At 44.3% G+C, this 18,098-nt stretch overlaps 1 protein-coding gene across 1 annotated transcript in view; it reads left to right on the top strand.

The window, feature by feature from the left end:
* The window catches only part of necab2 (N-terminal EF-hand calcium binding protein 2), a 255,472-nt gene that overhangs the window by 24,311 nt on the left and 213,063 nt on the right, over positions 1-18,098 (top strand). The gene's annotated exons all lie outside the window — the stretch shown is intronic.

Below are 18,098 nucleotides of genomic sequence, written 5' to 3'. Positions count from 1 at the left end.
CTGTCCTTGCCTTGCTGCATTGTTCCAGTGAAGCCCAACGTAAACTGGAGGAACAACATCTCATCTTCCGAGTAGGGACTTTACAGCCTTCCGGACTGAATATTGAATTCAACAACTTTAGGTCTTGAGCTCCCTCCCCCATCCCCACCCCCTTTCTGTTTCCCCCTTCCTTTTTTTCCCAATAAATTATAAAGATTTTCCTTTTCCCACCTATTTCCATTGTATAAAAAAAACCCCACTAGAGCTATACCTTGAGTGCCCTACCATCCATTCTTAATTAGCACATTCGTTTAGATAATATCACCAACTTTAACTTTAACACCTATGTGTTCTATTGTACTATTGTCATTGACATCTTTTGATGATCTGCTTCTATCACTAGTTGTTTGTCCCTACAACCACACCCCCACCTCTCTCTCTCTCTATCTAGCCACCCCCCACACTCACACACCTTAAACCAGCTTATATTTCAACTCTTTCTTGGACTCAAACTCAAGTTCTGTCGAAGGGTCATGAGGACTCGAAACGTCAACTCTTTTCTTCTCCGCCGATGCTGCCAGACCTGTTGAGTTTTTCCAGGTAATTCTGTTTTTGTGTAGCCAATTCAAGATCCAGGGAAGCAACAGCCCTTAAAGGGCTGCAGTATCTATAAGAGGGGAATCTGTGGATGTGTCAGATGAAATGGGACAGCAGGATTCAGGGGAATAACTGGCTCTTTTTGATGCTGAAGAAGAGCCAGCAGCAGAAGGTGTTTGTCCATATTTGGGGTTTGAGGCCCCTCTCTTGTAAAAGCAAAATACTGCGGATTCTGGAAATCTGAAACAAAAACAAAAATAGCTGGAAAAACTCAGCGGGTCTGACAGCACCTGCGGAGAGGAGTTAACGTTTCGCGTCCGTATGATTCTTCATCAGAACTGCCCCTCTCTTGTAAACATTGGGATGCCATCTGAATGGAAGAATGATGCTGCCTGGGTCATGCCAATGTCCTCCCACCTCACTGGAGTCTGGACACGTGCCATTTTGCTCCTGACACTCATTGTGAGACCCATCAACTGTGGTTCAAAGCTATGCTGTGGAAGTGTCCCATTTGAAGCTCTGGACATACACACTACCCCTGTGTACATTCTCTCACTGTGCCCAAACTGTCTTGTCTTGTACACTTGTCTTGGTGATGGTAATAGCGCCAAGGAACTGCTGAAGAGTCAAAGCCCATGTTATCCTCTGCTGGTTGCGGATATTTTAGGAGGTTAGCATCCCTGGATGCATCCTTGTGCCAGCTGCCCATTGCCCTTTCATTCATGTCACACAATGATGGCATCATGGCTGCTTCCTAGATAATGACCAGAGATGGCATGATGCTACTTCTGAGGTCAGATACTTGGTAACCATTAATTGGGTGTGAACATTTTGCTATGATATGGCAGGTGGTATTTGCCAGGCTGACCAAATCCCAAAAGGAAACTTGGCCAAGCTATAACAACGATTTTGTAATTTGTATTTATTATGAGAAGGTTCGTGCACTGATGTCAGATGTAACGAGTCCACTACCACATTTAGAGATTTTAAAGATTAAATTAAAACATTTATTAACAAAGAAAAGATACTTAAACACACAAGGCTACAGTTATAACATTACATTTAATTTTATAACAGTTCTCACAAGATTTCTACTTAACTAGACTTCCAACTAAACACCCTTCCAGGCAATAGTCCAAATAGATTCTTAAGCTATAAAACATCCAGCAATATTACCATAGGCACCCACTGTTGCTGTAAGGGAGGAATTTCACAACTTCTTCCTCCCTCTCACTCGATAATGCAGCTCTCAGGGCTTTTAACAAAACCTTGGTTACTGGAACAGCAAAGTTCCCCAGGGTGGCAAGAGGCTTTTTCCACAAGTCTGGTTCACACAGTGCACCTTCCAAGATCTCCCACGACCACTCCTCCATACAGCTTTCCATCTTTCTTTAAATATAATTCTCCCTTTTGATTTGTAAATCCCATTGTTTCAACCTGTCTTTGGAAGTTACTTTTCCCAAGATATAAAATCTTTCATGTTGTCCTTATAGCCAGGCCAGCACTTTCAGAAAAAATAAACTCAATGGGCAGGATTTTTCAGTCAGTGTCCGGAGGGGGGCCTGACGCGCCAACGTGTAAAATGACACGCGATGATGTCGGGCGTGCGTCCTGAGGTTATCGCGCTGTCTCGCGATGTTTCATTTGGCGGGCGCGCGATATTTAAACGGCCTATTAAGGCCATTAAGAAAGTGATTAATGTAGTTATTAATGCTGCCCATCCAACCTTAAGGTTGATGGGCAGGCGAAAAGGCCAGTAGGAAACCTCACCCATGAGCAGGATGAGGTTTTCTAAAGCTTTTATTAATTAAATAAAAACCTCTTCCTAAATACACAGTCACATGAGGGGACATGTTTAAATAAATTTGTTAATCCATGTTTTTAATAAATTCAAAGACAAAAGGTCTTCTATTTATACAACCCTTCTTGTCACCTCAGTAGCTCCAAAAACATGTTACAGGCAAAGAAACTGATTGGAAATATAGTCACCGTTGTAATGTAGGAAATGTAACAACTAATTTATGCACAGGATGATCCCTCAAAGAGAAGCATAAAAGTGACAAGGTAAACTGTTTTGGTGGATCAGTATTGGCCAGCGCTCTTGGGAGAATTCCCATGCTCTTTTTCCAAATATTTGCTTGGGATCTTTTACATTCTTCTGTGAGGGTAAGTGAGACCCTGATTTCATTTCTTCTCTGAATGTTGGTAGCTCTGACACTGCACCCCTGCCTCCATACCATACTGGGCATCAGCCTAGGTTATGTGCTCATAAGTGGGTCTTGAATTTTTGGCCTTTTAGTTCAGAGGTTAGAGTGCTTCTCACTGAGCCATAGGTCACTCAAACCAGAAGTGCACGAATAACCCTTTAAGAGACGTTGGTTCTAAGGGTGTGTCTGGGGTTAATGATTAATCACCATCCCAATCACATCTAAGGATTGGCCACCTCAGGAACACTGAATAAGTCTGAGTTCACTTTAATTGGCTTTAGTGAGTCAAGACCAAGCCCAACCACAATGGAGCAGACAAATTGAAATCAAAAACTCAAACTTGCTTGTTGCAAAGATTTTACATAGTTACCTGTTGATAGTGTTAGGATCCTGGCTGAGTTTACCCCTGGACAAGCCAGATCCCAGAGTGGAACCCAACTTATAGTTCCTAACTTTTATTTGTTTGTTTAAATACATGGAGAGTCGCCACTGAACAGAGTCACTGGAGTCAGCTAATGAACTTTTAACAAAAGAATAAAACATTTATTCAATAAGAAAAGATGAACTAAATTACAAACAAAAATAAAAATAGCTGGAAAAACTCAGCAGGCCTGACAGCATCTGCAGAGGGCAATACAGTTAATATTTTGAGTCTGTAGGACTCTTCATCAGAACTAAGGAAAAATAGTAATGAGGTGAAATATAAGCTAATTGAGGGGGGTGGGACTGGTAGAGCTGGATAGAGGGCCAGTGATAGGTGGAGGCAAAGAAGAGATTGCCGAAGAGGACATAGACAAAAGGACAAATGAACTATATTACAATACTCCTTCACCCACAGCTATACCTTTACAGATATATACAGATTTGTAAGCATAACACAAGTTACAAAAACTATCTTATACTCTAATGTTCACAGTAAACACACAGTCCATGTAAACCTATGGCACTCTGTGGTCAGACACAGCATACTCTGAAACCAAGTGACAGATGCCACCTCAAACAGACGCTATAGATCTTTCCTCAACTCCCCCCAGTCGCTTGTTACACGCGAGCCAACCAACCCCACTGAACTCTGTCTTCAATGTGAAGGTTTTCAATCTCCACTCTCCAAGGACTTGCCTTGGAATCTTATCCCAAAGCAACGCTTCCTCTCAGACGCCTTCTGCAAGGGTTCACCTCCAGGCTTTCGAACTCTTCTTCCGATGTTCCTCTCCTCTGGGTCACCACATCCATTGAAGCTTTCTCTCATGCACTCTCTCTAACTGACTCAGCCATCAACAGTACACCACTGCTTCACATGCCCATAGCATTGAGTTACAGACTATCAGTTGTCTCTTTGGTTCTCTTGACTTTCACCAGCCTAAATCGCTTTAAATCTCCTTCCTGCAGCTTTCTTCCTAATAGCTTGAAGCTTGGCGCCTTCCTCTGCTCCTCACTCTTAACCTCACTTAACAGGACCTTTTCCAGGTTCCTGACCTTCCTTTGACTATAAGGTCTTCTTAGGACTTTCTACTGTTCCACTACTTTGGATTTGGGAATTTTCTTCTCTAACTTGGGACTTGCTATCTGCCCCTTTTGCTCCAGTCTCTCCCTGGCAACTACTTTCAACCAACCTTAGCTTGGAACAGGCTATCTGCCCCTTCCAGGCTGCTTCTGCCTGGCAGCTGTCTTCAAAACTGAAACTCAAAACTGCTGTTTCTTTAGTTTCTCCTGTGTGTCTGTGGGAAGGATCTGCCTCTCTGGACCCCTGTTGCTAGGCAATAGCCTAGTTTTTCTACTCTTGTGTATGCTCAGCTTCCCTTACAGTCATAAACTCTTATTTGAAATGCCGGCACCTTTCATAGTAAAACTGAAACTCAACTTGACCTTTTCTTAACACACAGATACAGAAATACAAATCAAACTGAAACATTAAAGCTAAAACTCCTTCCTAACACCCACAAATATCAATATAACTTACTTAAACTTTTTCCATTTCCTAACAGGAGGAAGCTAGGAAATAGTCTGTTGCCTCATCACATATAGCCAGTTGGTCAGAAATTGGGAATGATTATATCATGTCAATGAAGGGCCTGCCAAATAAATTAGCTTGTTTAGGTAGAGCACAGGGTTAGATACAGAGTAAAGCTCCCTCTACACTGTCTCATCAAACAGTCCCAGGACAGGTACGCACGGGGTTAGATACAGAGTAAATCTCTCTCTACACTGTCCCCATCAAACACTCCCAGGGCAGGTACAGCACAGGGTTAGATACAGAGTGAAGCTCCCTCTACACTGTCCCCATCAAACACTCCCAGGGCAGGTACAGCACAGGGTTAGAGACAGAATAAAGCTCCCTCTTTGCTGCCCCCATCAAACACTACCAGGGCAGGTACAGCAAGGGGTGAGGTACAGAGTAAAGCTCCCTCTATACTGTCCCCATCAAACCTCCCAGGGCAGGTACAGCACGGGGTCAGATACAGAGTAAAGCTCCCTCTACACTGTCCCATCAAACAGTCCCAGGACAGGTACAGCACGGGGTTAGATGCAGAGTAAAGCTCCCTCTACACTGTCCCCATTAAACAGTCCCAGGACAGGTACAGCACAGGGCTAGATACAGAGTAAAGCTCCCTCTACACTGTCCCCATCAAACACTCCCAGGGCCGGTACAGCACAGGATTAGAGACAGAATAAAGCTCCCTCTACATTGTCCCCATCAAACACTCCCAGGACAGGTACAGCACAGGGTTCGATACAGAGTAAAGGCTTGAAGATTGAAGATTCATGTCTGTAATTCTGTGAAGGTGCATTTAGTCATTGATCAAATGCATGCTGATGTGTGCAACTGCAGAATGAGCAAAACAAACTGCTCAGCTGCAACTCAGGGGCGTTATCAATCATCAGTTCGTGCTATCAGAGCGAGTACAATGATACCATTCCTCATGGCGTTAAAATAACGACAGATGACACTTCCCTCTTTCCCGACTCAAACTGATTCTTTCTCAGGATCTCGCACTGTGGAATAAAAATGGAAAGTTGTGGAAATACTCAGCCAGTCCGGCTGCATCTGTATATAGAGAAACAGAGTTAACATTTCAGGTTATGACCTTGTATCAGGTTTGGCACAGGTTAGAGTTGGAATAGCGTTTATGTTGGTGAAATGGGGGGATGGTGGACAAAAAGGGAGCTCTATACTAGAGCAGAAGGCGGGAGAGATTAAATGACAAAAGAGTTGGCGGGGCAGAGCCATTGGGAGTGATAATTATACAAGTAGAGAAACAAAAGATGTGTCCAGAGGTGATGTGAATGAAGAATAGTGAAAAGCTGCTGTTTGAAAGCAAAATGAGAAGAAGAGGATTAAGGCTGACATATGTAAAGAAAAGGAAACAAAACGGAGGAGCAGAGATCTGAAACTGTTGAACTCAATTCTGAGTCCAGAAATCTGTTAAGTATCCAATCGAAAGGTGAGATGTTGTTCCTCAGGCTAATGTTGGGTTTCTCAAACTGCGGAACTGCTCCCTCTCCTTGGATACCTTCCTCCTACAGGCTTTTCAAACCCCATAGGGCTATATGTACGTAGTACATGGGCCTTGATCTCCAGGCACACTCCTGATTTCAGGCAGCAAATCTTGAGGGAGGGAAGCAAAAGCAGTTCTTTTCCAGAGGGCTGGAACATGATAAATGCCACTCCCCTCCCCCCCATCCCACCATCCACCAATCAGCTAACTCAAACATCTCAAAGGGATAAAACAGTAAAAACTGGGTAATAAGAGTGCTGGTCTGAACTGTGATTAGTGGAGACTTGGAAGCAAGTGACCTGATAGCCATCTCATCCAATCGAGGTGCACATCTCCATGGTTACAGTATGTGTCTCCATATGTTCAATATGTGACTCCTTGGATACAGAGCTGATCCCAGTGCTGCCCTCACAGAATGTCTTGCATGTACTGACCATTATATGGGAATAGTGACTGGACCAGTAAGTCAGAGGCCTCGACTATTTATCCTGAAAAATGTGAATTCAATTCCCACTGTGACAGTGTGCAAAATTGAGTTCAATTAAAATAAATAAACCAATCTGAAAATGAAACTGTATTAATAAATGTAACCATGAAGCTAAAGACAGAGTTAACAGCATCTGTAGAGAAAAAGACAGAGTTAATGTTTCGAGCCCGGATCATATGGACTTGAAATGTTAACTCTGTTTTTCTCTTTTCACAGATGCTGTCAGACCTGCTGAGTTTTCCCAGCATTTTCTGCTTTTGTTTCAGGTTTCCAGCATCTGCAGTATTTTGCTTTTAACCATGAAGCTGTTGGATCGTCATAAAACCCCAGTTCGTCCACGGATGCCTATGTAGCGAAGAAAACTTTCTGGCCTGTATGAGTTCGCAGGATAACGATGAGGACTTTTGGTCTCTCTTACATTCCCACAATCCTTTGTGCTTGTGCCAATATATTAATCCAGTGCAGCCTGTTTTAAAGCTCTAGAACTGTTATGCTAGCTCTAGGCTCTGAGCATTGATGGATGGGCAATCATGGGTAATTGAGCAGCATATTCAGTTTTCCTTTGCAGCTCTCTGTAGGGACACACGGCAGGATCAAAATCTCAAGCTGATCTCACTGTGCAACCATGGCACTCCGCAAATGGTGAGTTCTGGCCAGGGCAATAATCAGATCAGGAAAAGAGAAAAGAAAGGAATTCGCTCCCATTTCTTCAGCACCTTTCTGTACTTTAGGACACCCTAAGCACTTGACAGCCAATGAAGGACTTTGAAAATGTAGCCACTGCTAATTGATGCACAACAACCTGCTACAAACACCAAAGTGGTAATGAGCAAATAATCAGCTTTTAGCTTTGGCTGAGGGATTAATGTTGGTCAGGATTCTGATCTTCAAAGTAGCGGCCTGGATTCTATTACATCCACTAAAGAGGTTTAATGACTTATCCAAAAGATGACATCTGTGAGTCCCCTCCCCCATCCCCACCCCCTTTCTGTTTCCCCCTTCCTTTTTTTCCCAATAAATTATAAAGATTTTCCTTTTCCCACCTATTTCCATTATATAAAATAAAAAAAAAACCCATTAGAGCTATACCTTGAGTGCCCTACCATCCATTCTTAATTAGCACATTCGTTTAGATAATATCACCAACTTTAACTTTAACACCTATGTGTTCTATTGTACTATTGTTGTTGACATCTTTTGATGATCTGCTTCTATCACTGCTTGTTTGTCGCTACAACCACACCAACCCCCTCCACCTCTCTGTCTCTCTATCTCTCCGCCCCCCACACACACACCTTAAACCAGCTTATATTTCAGCTCTTTCCTGGACTCGAACTCAAGTTCTGTCGAAGGGTCATGAGGACTCGAAACGTCAACTCTTTTCTTCTCCGCCGTTGCTGCCAGACCTGCTGAGTTTTTCCAGGTAATTCTGTTTTTGTTTTGGATTTCCAGCATCCGCAGTTTTTTTGTTTTTATCTCTGTGATAGTGCAGCATCCGATTAGTATTGCAGTGTCAGTGTCCCTGCTGCCTCAAATGTGAGAGGGCTAGCACCGAGCCACAGTGAGGCAGCCTGGAGTGCAGGATTTGGTTTGAAACTTGGCCATCCTATTTGATCCTGATCCCAGCTTCTGACCACATATCCCATCCTTCAATAAGACTGGCTACTTCTTCCTCCGCAGTCTCCATCCCTCACTCAGCCCATCTGCTGCTGAAAGCCACAGCCATGCCTGTTACCACCACGCTCAACTAGTGGTGGAGGAAGCCGGGTGAGTGTGGGTTTTACTGTGTGGGAAAGGGAGCAGGTTGAGTCTGGAGTGAGTATGGGGATGAACACAGGACTTAGGAGCAGGAGTAGGCCATTCAGCCCCTCGAGCCTGCTGCACCCTTCAATGAGATCTTGGTTGATCTGGTTGTGGTCTCAACTCGACTTTTCAATCTATCTCCCATAGCCATTGACTCTGTTGTCTATCAAAATTCTGTCTAACTCTGCCTTGAATAAATTCAGTGACCCAGCCTCCACTACTTACTGGGGAAGAGAATTCTATTTACTAATGATCCTCTGAGAGAAAAAAAAACTTCTCATCTCACTCTTAAACAGTAGACCTCTTATTCTTAAACTGTGTCCCCTAGTCCTAGTCTCCCCCACAAGAGGAAACATCGTCCCAGTATCCACCCCATCAAGTCCCCTCAGAATCTTATATGTTTCAATAAGATCATCTCTCATTCTTCTAGACTCCAATGGATATAGGCCCAAGAGAGTTGGAGACCCTGATAGGAGTGGCTGATGGAGGATGGGAATTGGGTCTTATTGTGAGCAGGACAGCCTGAGGCCTTGCTGTAAGGGGAGGCAGAACTATGGATGTGTCTTGACAAGCACCTTCTTGGTAAGCAAGAGATATAGCAAATTCTCATTCTGCAACTACAGCCACTCAATCCAATCAATGATTTCAAATATAGCCAGAATCCTAATCAATCTTCTCAAGTTCAATCCTGAAGTTTAAGGCTGAGTGGTGTAATGTTGTTTGCAATAAAGTGATTTCCCAGACTCCTGGCTCAGCTGCCAACTAAAATTCCACAGGACAGATCTTACTTCAGCCACTCAGGCTTGTTCACTTTTTTTCTCCAGCCTCTTTAAGATTTTTTTCACTATTACAGTATGCTCCCCTGTACAAGCTCTCCTGGACCAAGGTAGGACCCTGATAGGCTCAGGCTTTCCATTCATTGGGCTAACTGCTGATTGGTGTGGCTCCAGGATAGGGTTGTCGGAGTTGTTATGATCGCCATGGAGACCAATAACTTGAAAGAACCAAACTTCCCAAACAATCCAACAGAAAACCTGATGGACAAGGTTAAACTTTTATTGTAACAATTAGACCCAAAATCAACATAAACACAAGTTAACAGACAAATTTCAGTTCACTTCTAAACTATAAATAAGACATTAAAATGCGACTATCACTAAGACAGATCTTATGTTTTTTTTTAGCTGTCCATTCAGCATATATGTCATCAATCTCAATCACAAAGTCTTTTAAATCTCTGTCTTTCTCATGACGAATCCCAGCCCCTTTTTTTGAGGATTTAGCCTTATCTCCAGCTGACAGCAGTGCACAACCAATCAGAGTTTTACAAGCAGTCTTCACTAAAAATGGCTCACATCCACAGGTCTCCCTCAACTTTGCTGACGACAGTCTGGATTTTGTAGATCCACTAATGTTCCCTTTAAATAACAGAAGCAAATGTAGCAACTGTGCATTTGGCTATTCTCAGCTTCTGGGTCCAACCTCTGTGATCTTCAGCCCGCCTGAACTGCACCACTGGAATCATCAACAACTACTGATCTTTGATGGCTCTGTGTCCTTTTATAAGTTTCAACTAGTTTCAGTTTCCAGTCTCAGGCTGGAATTTTTGGGCAGGCATCATTGCGGACGGTGGGGGGGATCGACACAATATGGCGAGAAGGCCAAAAATTGGTTTCGCACCATCGTGAAACCAGTTTGGGATTGTCCGCTCTGCCACATTTCCTGCTGCCGCATGTTAGGAACCTCATTTCAATTCTTTAGCATCTCAGTGTAAGCTCTGTTTGCTGGAATCATTCCCCCATGTTGGATCAACCAGGCAATCATGCTGGCATGTTTCCTAGCTGTACACAACATTCACCTGGCAGACTGCATTTCACTCGGGACTTCAAGATTTGTTTGCCTACCTTGCTTCGTTCAGCACTCGCAGTCATCAGCATCAGTCAGCACCGCATCACTTTGAGGGGGCTCGTGGGCAGGTCTTTACCTACCAGACAAACCATAAGGCTTTTCAATGGCTGCAGGGCTAGGGCTGGCTTGGGGAAGGGGGAGAAGTGGCCTCAGGCAAGGGAAGAAGCTGCAGGGTGAGGGCTGTACTGGGGAATGGGGGTGTCCCAGGGTGTTCATCACATGTTGATCTGAGCAAGTGGCCTCAAGATGGTGAGGGTGAAGAGGCAGTCTCCAGAGGAGATGAGGCCAGGTGGAGATGTGAGGATGTGTGTGAGAGAATGAGTGGCGATGTCCCTTGAGCTGGCAGTGAGTGAGATGCCAGTGAATGTCTGATGGCCTTGTGAGTGTGTGGTTTTAGAGTGATGAGATGGTTGCCTTATCCTGGCAGCACAGATGAGATCATTCAGCCGTTTTCTGCACTGGATGGTCAACCTCTTCTGTGCAGCACTGGCACTGACCACCATTGCCACCGCCTCCCAAGCTGGAGTGGTGAGCTTTCTGGGCCTCCTGCGGCCAGAGCGGGGGGTAGAGGACTACACAACGGGCCTCCATGGTGTCCAGAAGGCATCCCAGGGATACATCACTGAATCGAGTGCTGTACTGTTCTTGGCTTTTGGAGCCATGTCTTCACTGGAGCAGTCCTGGGCTGCAAGCATTGAGAAGTGTGCGTACGGCTGTGTGAGGAGGCGTTGAGGTAACGGTGTGGTGGGCCAATCAGAGGCCACCTGCCAGTGAGTCGATGTGTATCATGTGGCTACATAATTAATGAGGCTGGAATGGGACAATACAGTGCGAAAACCCGCCATTGCAGCCGGCGGATAAAATGACCTTTTTCCCGCTTGCTACTGCATTTTGTGCAAATCTTGGACAATTTCGCCCTGAGTTTCAGTTTTAGTTTCCCTGGAAACTGGAAGGTTCAGTTTCTCTTTTCAGTTAGAGTTGGTCTCAAGAAATACAAGCTTTAAAACCACAGATTCAATCCACAAGACGCAGGGGCAGAAGTAGGCCTTTTGGCCCATCGAGTCTGCTTCGCCATTCAACGAGATCATGGCTGAATTGATAATCCTGAACACCACTTTCCTGCCTTTTTGCCATAATCCTTGATTCCCTTACTGATTAAAAATCTGTCTATCTCAGCCTTGAATATACTTAACGACCCAGCTTCTACAGCCCTCTGTGATAAAGAACTCCACAGATTCACTACCCTCTGAGCGAAGAAATTCCTCCTCATCTCTATTTTAAATTGGTGACCCCTTCCTCTGAGATTATGCCCTCTGCTCCTAGACTCTCCCAGAAGGGGAAACAACCTCTCAGCATCTATCCTGTCAAGCCCCCTAAGAATCTTATATGTTTCAATAAGGTTGCCTCTCTTTCTTCTAAACTCCAATGAGTCCAGGTCCAACCTACTCAACCTCTCCTCGTAAGAGAATCCCTCCATACCTGGAATCAACCTAGTGAACTTTCTCTGGACTGCCTCCAATGCCAGTAGCCTTGCTCATAGTATTATAAGTGTGGGCTAACTAGTGCCTTGTATAGTTTTAGCAAGGCTTCCCTATTTTTATACTCCATTCCCTTTGAAATAAAGGCCAACATTCCATTTGCCTTCCCTATTACTGTTGAACTTATATGCACAAGAACTCCCAAATCCCTGTGTGCTGCAGCCTTCTTCAGTCTTTCTCCATTTAAATAATATTCAGCTCCTCTATTCCTGCCAAAGTGCATAACCTCACATTTTCCCACATTATATTCCATCCCCCAAGTTTTTGCCCACTCACTTAACCTGTCTATATCCCTCTGTAGTCATCCTCACTCCTTGCCTTCTCACCTTCTTTTATATCATTGGCAAATTTGGCGATAGTACATTCACTTCCGTCATCTAAATCATTAATATATTTGGAAATAATTGAGGCCCCAGCACTGATCCCTGTGGCACTGCTTTGGTTACAGGTTGCCATCCTGAAAATGCCCCCCTTATCCCAACTCTTTGTCTTCTATTAGTTAGCCAATCCTCTATCCATATTAGTATACTACCCCCAACACCATGGGCTGTTATTAAGTAGTCTTACGTGAGGTAAAAACAAAAAAACTGCGGATGCTGGAAATCCAAAACAAAAACAGAATTACCTGGAAAAACTCAGCAGGTCTGGCAGCATCGGCGGAGAAGAAAAGAGTTGACGTTTCGAGTCCTCATGACCCTTCGACAGAACTGGTGAGGTACCTTATCGAACACCTTTTGGAAATCCAAATATATTCCATCTACTGGTTCCCCTTTATCTATCCTGCTAGTTACCTCCTCAAAGAATTCTAATAAATTTGTCAGGCATGATTTCCCCTTCATGAAGCCATGCTGATTCTGCTTGATTCAGTTATGGGAAGAATCTTTCCTATGGCAGGCGGGCAGGGCAGGAGAGGGTGGGGGCGGGTGCGGAACCGCTCAGTGCTACCTGTGTGGGCAAGGGGAGGACGGAGAGTTGGGACCTGTGCTCTTTCACACATGCATGCAAAGGAGTGCAGCAATTTCCCTGCCTCAGGGAGATTGAGTTGATAATAAAACTTTTCAAATGAAGGAAAAAATTATTTAAACATGTCCCCTCATGTGACAGTGAGCTGGGACATGTTTGTGCATTTTGCAAAATTTGTTTAATTATTTTATAAAAACCTTCAGGAAATCTCATCCCGTCCATGGATGAGGTTTTCTGGAAAATGTGAAGGATGCTTGGGCTCTTCGCCTGCCCAACAACCTTAAGGTTGGACAGGAAGTGTTGTAACAACTTCAGTTACTTTTTTTAATGGCCTTAATAGGCCATTGACAGTTTGGTGGGCACACAGCTGCCCCTGGTGTGCAACTGCTGAATGAAATCTCGAAATGATGCGTGATGACGTTGGGCGCACACCGACAGCAATATTCTGCCCTATGTAAGTCTAAAGGCTCTGCTATTACATCCTTTATACTAGACTCCAACATTTTCCCAATGACAGATGTTAAGCTAACTGGCCTATAGCTACCTGTTTTTTTGTCTCCCTCCCTTTTTGAATAAGGGTGTCACATTGGCTATTCTCCGGTCCTCTGGGACTTATCCAGAATTGAAGGATTCTTGGAAGATTACTACCAGTGCATCAACCACCTCCGTAGCTACATCCTTTAATATCCTAGGATGCAACCCATCAGGTCCAGGAGGCTTATCAACATTTAGCCCCATTAGTTTCCCTAGTACTTTTTCTCTAGTGATAGTAATTGTATTTATTTCCTCCCCCTCTTTTGCCCCTTGATTCTTTAGTATTTGAATGCTATTCTACCATGAAGAGTGAAGCAAAGTATTTATTCAACTCCTCTGTCATTTCCTGGTTCCCCATTGTTATTTCCCCAGCCTCATTCTGTAAGGGGCCTATGTTCACTTTGGTTTCTCTCTTCCTTTTTATATATTTAAAGAAGCTCTTACTGGCCGCTTTTATATTAGGTGCTAGTTTACCCTCAACGTTTATTTTTTCCCTCTTTATTATTTTTTGGACAACTTTTGTTGGTTTTTAAAACTTTCCCAGTCTTCTGGCTTACCATTAATCTTTGCCACATTGTATGTCTTTTCTTCTAATTTGATACTATCCTTAACTTCCTCGGTAACCATGGTTGGTTTATCCCCTTCCTTGAATTCTTCTTCCTCACTGGGTATATCTTTGTTGTGAATCATGAACTATTTTCTTAAACGTCTGCCATTTTTCATCACCATTTCTGCTAAACTCACTTCCCAGTCCACTCCAGCCAACTCTGCCCTTATTCCTTTGTAATTACCTTTATTTAAGTTTAGCACAGTTGTTTCCGGCCCAAATTTCTCACTTTCAAACTGAATGCTAAATTCTACCATGTTATGGTCACTGTTTCCTAGGGAATCTTTTACTCTGAGATCATTTATTAAATCTGTCTCATTCCACATTACCAGACCTCAAATAGCCTGATCCCTGGTTAGATCCACAACATATTGTTCTAGGAAACTGCCCCGAATAGACTCTATGGGAAGAATTTTTCCCCCGTCGGAGGGGAAGTGCAGAAGCGGGTGTGGGCGGGCGTGCCTCCGATCGGTGCCCCCGATTGGGGCTGCGCTGCCATTTTACGTGGGTGGGCCAATTAAGGCTCGCCCAGCGTGAAATCTGCCAGGAAAGCATTATGCGCAGGTGGGGGGGTGATTCCCTCAGCCGAGAGTGTGTTCTTTCACGCATGCGCACGAAAGAGCACGCAGATCTAAGTGCAGCCTCAGGGAGATCGGTGCCAAATTTAAAAATGGTCAGTGTTCAGAAATAAAAGTTCCCTGACATGTCCTCTCATGTGTCCTGTCACTTTTAATCAGACTTTTATTAAATTTTTAAAAACCCTTATGAAACCTCATCCCAGCTTTTTCTGGAGCCCGCTAGGTCTCCCGACCTGCCCGCCAACCTTAAGGTTGGACGAGCAGGTCCATTAATTACTTGAATTAATTTTTAAATGGCCTCAATAGGCCGTTGACAGGTCGGCGGGCGCATAGCTGAAAATTGAAATGACACGGGGTGACGTTGGGAGTTCTGCCCGACATCATCCCGCGTCACTTTATGCGTTGGCGTGTGGGCTCCGCCCACCACTCACCGACTAAATATCCTGGCCTGTGAATTCTTGCTCGTGGCTCCTTCTACCAATTTGATCTTCCCAATCTACTTGAAGATTAAAGTCACCCATGTCTTTTTTACATGCCCTTATTTTTTCCTGATTTATTCTCTGTCCTACAGTATAACTACTGTCAGGGGGCCTATATACTACTCCCCTTGTTGTTTCTTACCTCCACCCGTATGGATTCTACGTCTTCCGATCCAAGATCCTTTCTTGCTATAGTACTTATTCCATCTCGTACTAACAAAGCTACCCCACCACCCTTTCCTTCCTGTTTGTCCTTTTGAAAAGTCACATACCCCTGAAAATTTAGTTCCCAGCTTTGATCTCTTTGTAACCATGTCTCCATGTTTGCTCTAAGATCATACTCATTAATCTCAATTTGTGCCATTAATTCATTTATTATGTTCTGAATAATATGTGCATTTAAGTAAAGAGTCATTAATTTTGCCTTTTTACCAGTTTTTCCCCTTTGACCCTATTTTCTGCTTTTCTTTTATGTGTGTCCACTCTGTCCCTTCCTGTCACACTCTGGGTATCACTACTGAAATAGCTGCCCTGCAATGCTGCCATGTCCTTTTGCTTTGTCAGCCTATGTATCCCCTCTCCAGATCCCTCCCCCATTCTATTTAGTTTAAAGCCCTCTGTTATTCTGTTCACCAGGACACTGGACCCAGTACGGTTCAAGTGAAGCCCGTCCCACCGGAACAGCTCCCTTCCACCCCAGTACTGGTGCCAGTGCCCCATGAACTGAAACCCATTCCTCTCACACCAATCTTTGAGCCACACATTTAACTCCTTGATATTATTTACTCTATGCCAGTTTGGCTGTGGCTCAAGTAGTAATCCTGAGATTATTACCTTGGAGGTTCTGCTTTTTAATTTAGCTCCTAACTGTTCAAATTCTTTCAGTAGAACCTCCTTTCTAGTCCTATCAATGTCGTTGGTACTAACGTGGACGATGACAACTGGATCCCTCCCCTCCCACTCTAAGTTCCTTTCCAGCTCTGAGATGTCCTTAACCATGGCACTGGGCAGACAACACAGCTTTCAGGACTCATGCTCATGGCTGCAGAGAACAGTATCTATCCCCCAAATTATACTTTTCCCTACCACTACTACATTCCTATTTCCTCCCCCCACTTAAATGGTTTCCTGTAGTACAGTGCTGTGGTCAGTTCACTCATCCTCCCTGCAGTCTCCGGCCTCATCCACGCAGCTTTCAAGAACCTCATAGCTGTTGGACAGTTGCATGGGCTGAGGTTCCTCGAACACTACCACCTGGGCCCCCATACCTTCCCTACCTGCAGTCACACCATCCTGTCCCAGATCACAGACCAAATTTGAATGACCTAATCCGAGGAGTGTGACTGCCTCCTGGAGCAAAGTGTCCAGCTAACTTTCCCCCTCCCTGATGTGGTGCAATGTCTACAGCTCAGACTCCAGCTCCTTAACCCTGACCCGAAGTTCCTCGAGCTGCAAACACCTGATACAGATGTGTTCGTTCTGCATCACCTTGGTGTTCAGCCTTTCCCATATGCTGCAGCAGCAACACATCACCTGTCCTGCCATCACTATCGTATTTTGTTCAAATTATTGATTAATTACTCTTATATCCCCGCTCTTTACATTTTATTATTTTTTTTATACATACCAGTACTGATCTTATATTTAAGAAGCTATCTATAAGAAAAAGAGAAAAAAAGCCTAGAGACCTAAACACAAGCTAAAGACCTTAATTTTACTTTAAAGGCTAGAAATACTCACCAATCCTACTGACCAATCAGCTGCTTGTCGTGCTCTTTTCCCTCTTGCGCTCTTTAATGGTCTCCTCTCACTCTCTCACTATTAAAGGTCACTCTCCTCTCAGTCCCTCATTGTTAAAGGTCACTCTCCTCTCACTCTCTCACTGTTAAAGGTCACTCTCCTCTCAGTCCCTCATTGTTAAAGGTCACTCTCCTCTCATTCTCTCACTGTTGAAGGTTGCACTCCTCTCACTCTCTCACTGTTAAAGGCCACATTCCTCTCACTCTCTCGCTGTTAAAGGTCACTCTCCTCTCACTCTCTCGCTGTTAAAGGTCACTCTCCTCTCACTCACTGTTAAAAGCCACACTCCTCTCACTCTCTCGCTGTTAAAGGTCACTCTCCTCTCACTCTCTCACTGTTAAAAGCCACTCTCTTCTAACACATCTGCTGTAAATGGCCTGGCTGCTTTTCACAAGCGCTCTCTCTGTAAATGGCCCCACATCACAAGGTCTAATGCCCTACTAGCCTCTTTGGCACTTGAGAACTCTGAGACCACGAGCAGTCTGCTTTCAGCACCTATTACAGTAAATCAGACCGAGCTTCTACATTGCAATGAACAGATGCAACAAAATCTCCGTCAGCTAATACCAGCCAACTTAGGAACCTATTCAGCTGAGTGCTTGGTATCCTGGACGATGAGTTGCTGGCTGCTCCTCAATAGATCCTTTCTCCATGGCCTTAAGTTGTCATAATGCAGTCACCAATGGCTGGGTTAGCACAGAAAGGAGTCCAGCAGTTGGTGAACCCTGAACCATGAGCCATTGGGAGGGCTGTGGGTCTTTGCAGTTGTGTGAAGCCAGTCTGAACTACAGCCCTGATTCAAGGAGGTGGCATCAATCTGAAAACAATAGCAGCTGTTCTGTGTATGGAGGGGGAAGTTGAAGCCAGCAGGGAGCTCTGGTGTCTGCTGTGGCTTAATGCTTACACTCTTGCCACTGACACAAAAGGTTGTGTGTTCAAGTCCCACAAACCTGCCAATCTGATGTCAGTTGGGGGAAGTTATCATGACAGATAGACATGTATGATCAAAGAGAGTCAGTATAAACTGGGGGTACCTGGTCCAAGGATTGGTAAATGGTTGTGTGGTATGCAACAGAGAGAAGAAAAAAAGGCTGAGAAAAAGAGACGTGCTATCAAAGCTT

The sequence above is a fragment of the Carcharodon carcharias genome, chromosome 7 (genome assembly GCF_017639515.1).
Source record: "Carcharodon carcharias isolate sCarCar2 chromosome 7, sCarCar2.pri, whole genome shotgun sequence".
Taxonomy (NCBI): Eukaryota; Metazoa; Chordata; class Chondrichthyes; order Lamniformes; family Lamnidae; genus Carcharodon; species Carcharodon carcharias.
The sequence above is the reverse complement of the archived record's forward strand: the minus strand, read 5'-3'. Positions and strand labels throughout refer to the sequence as shown.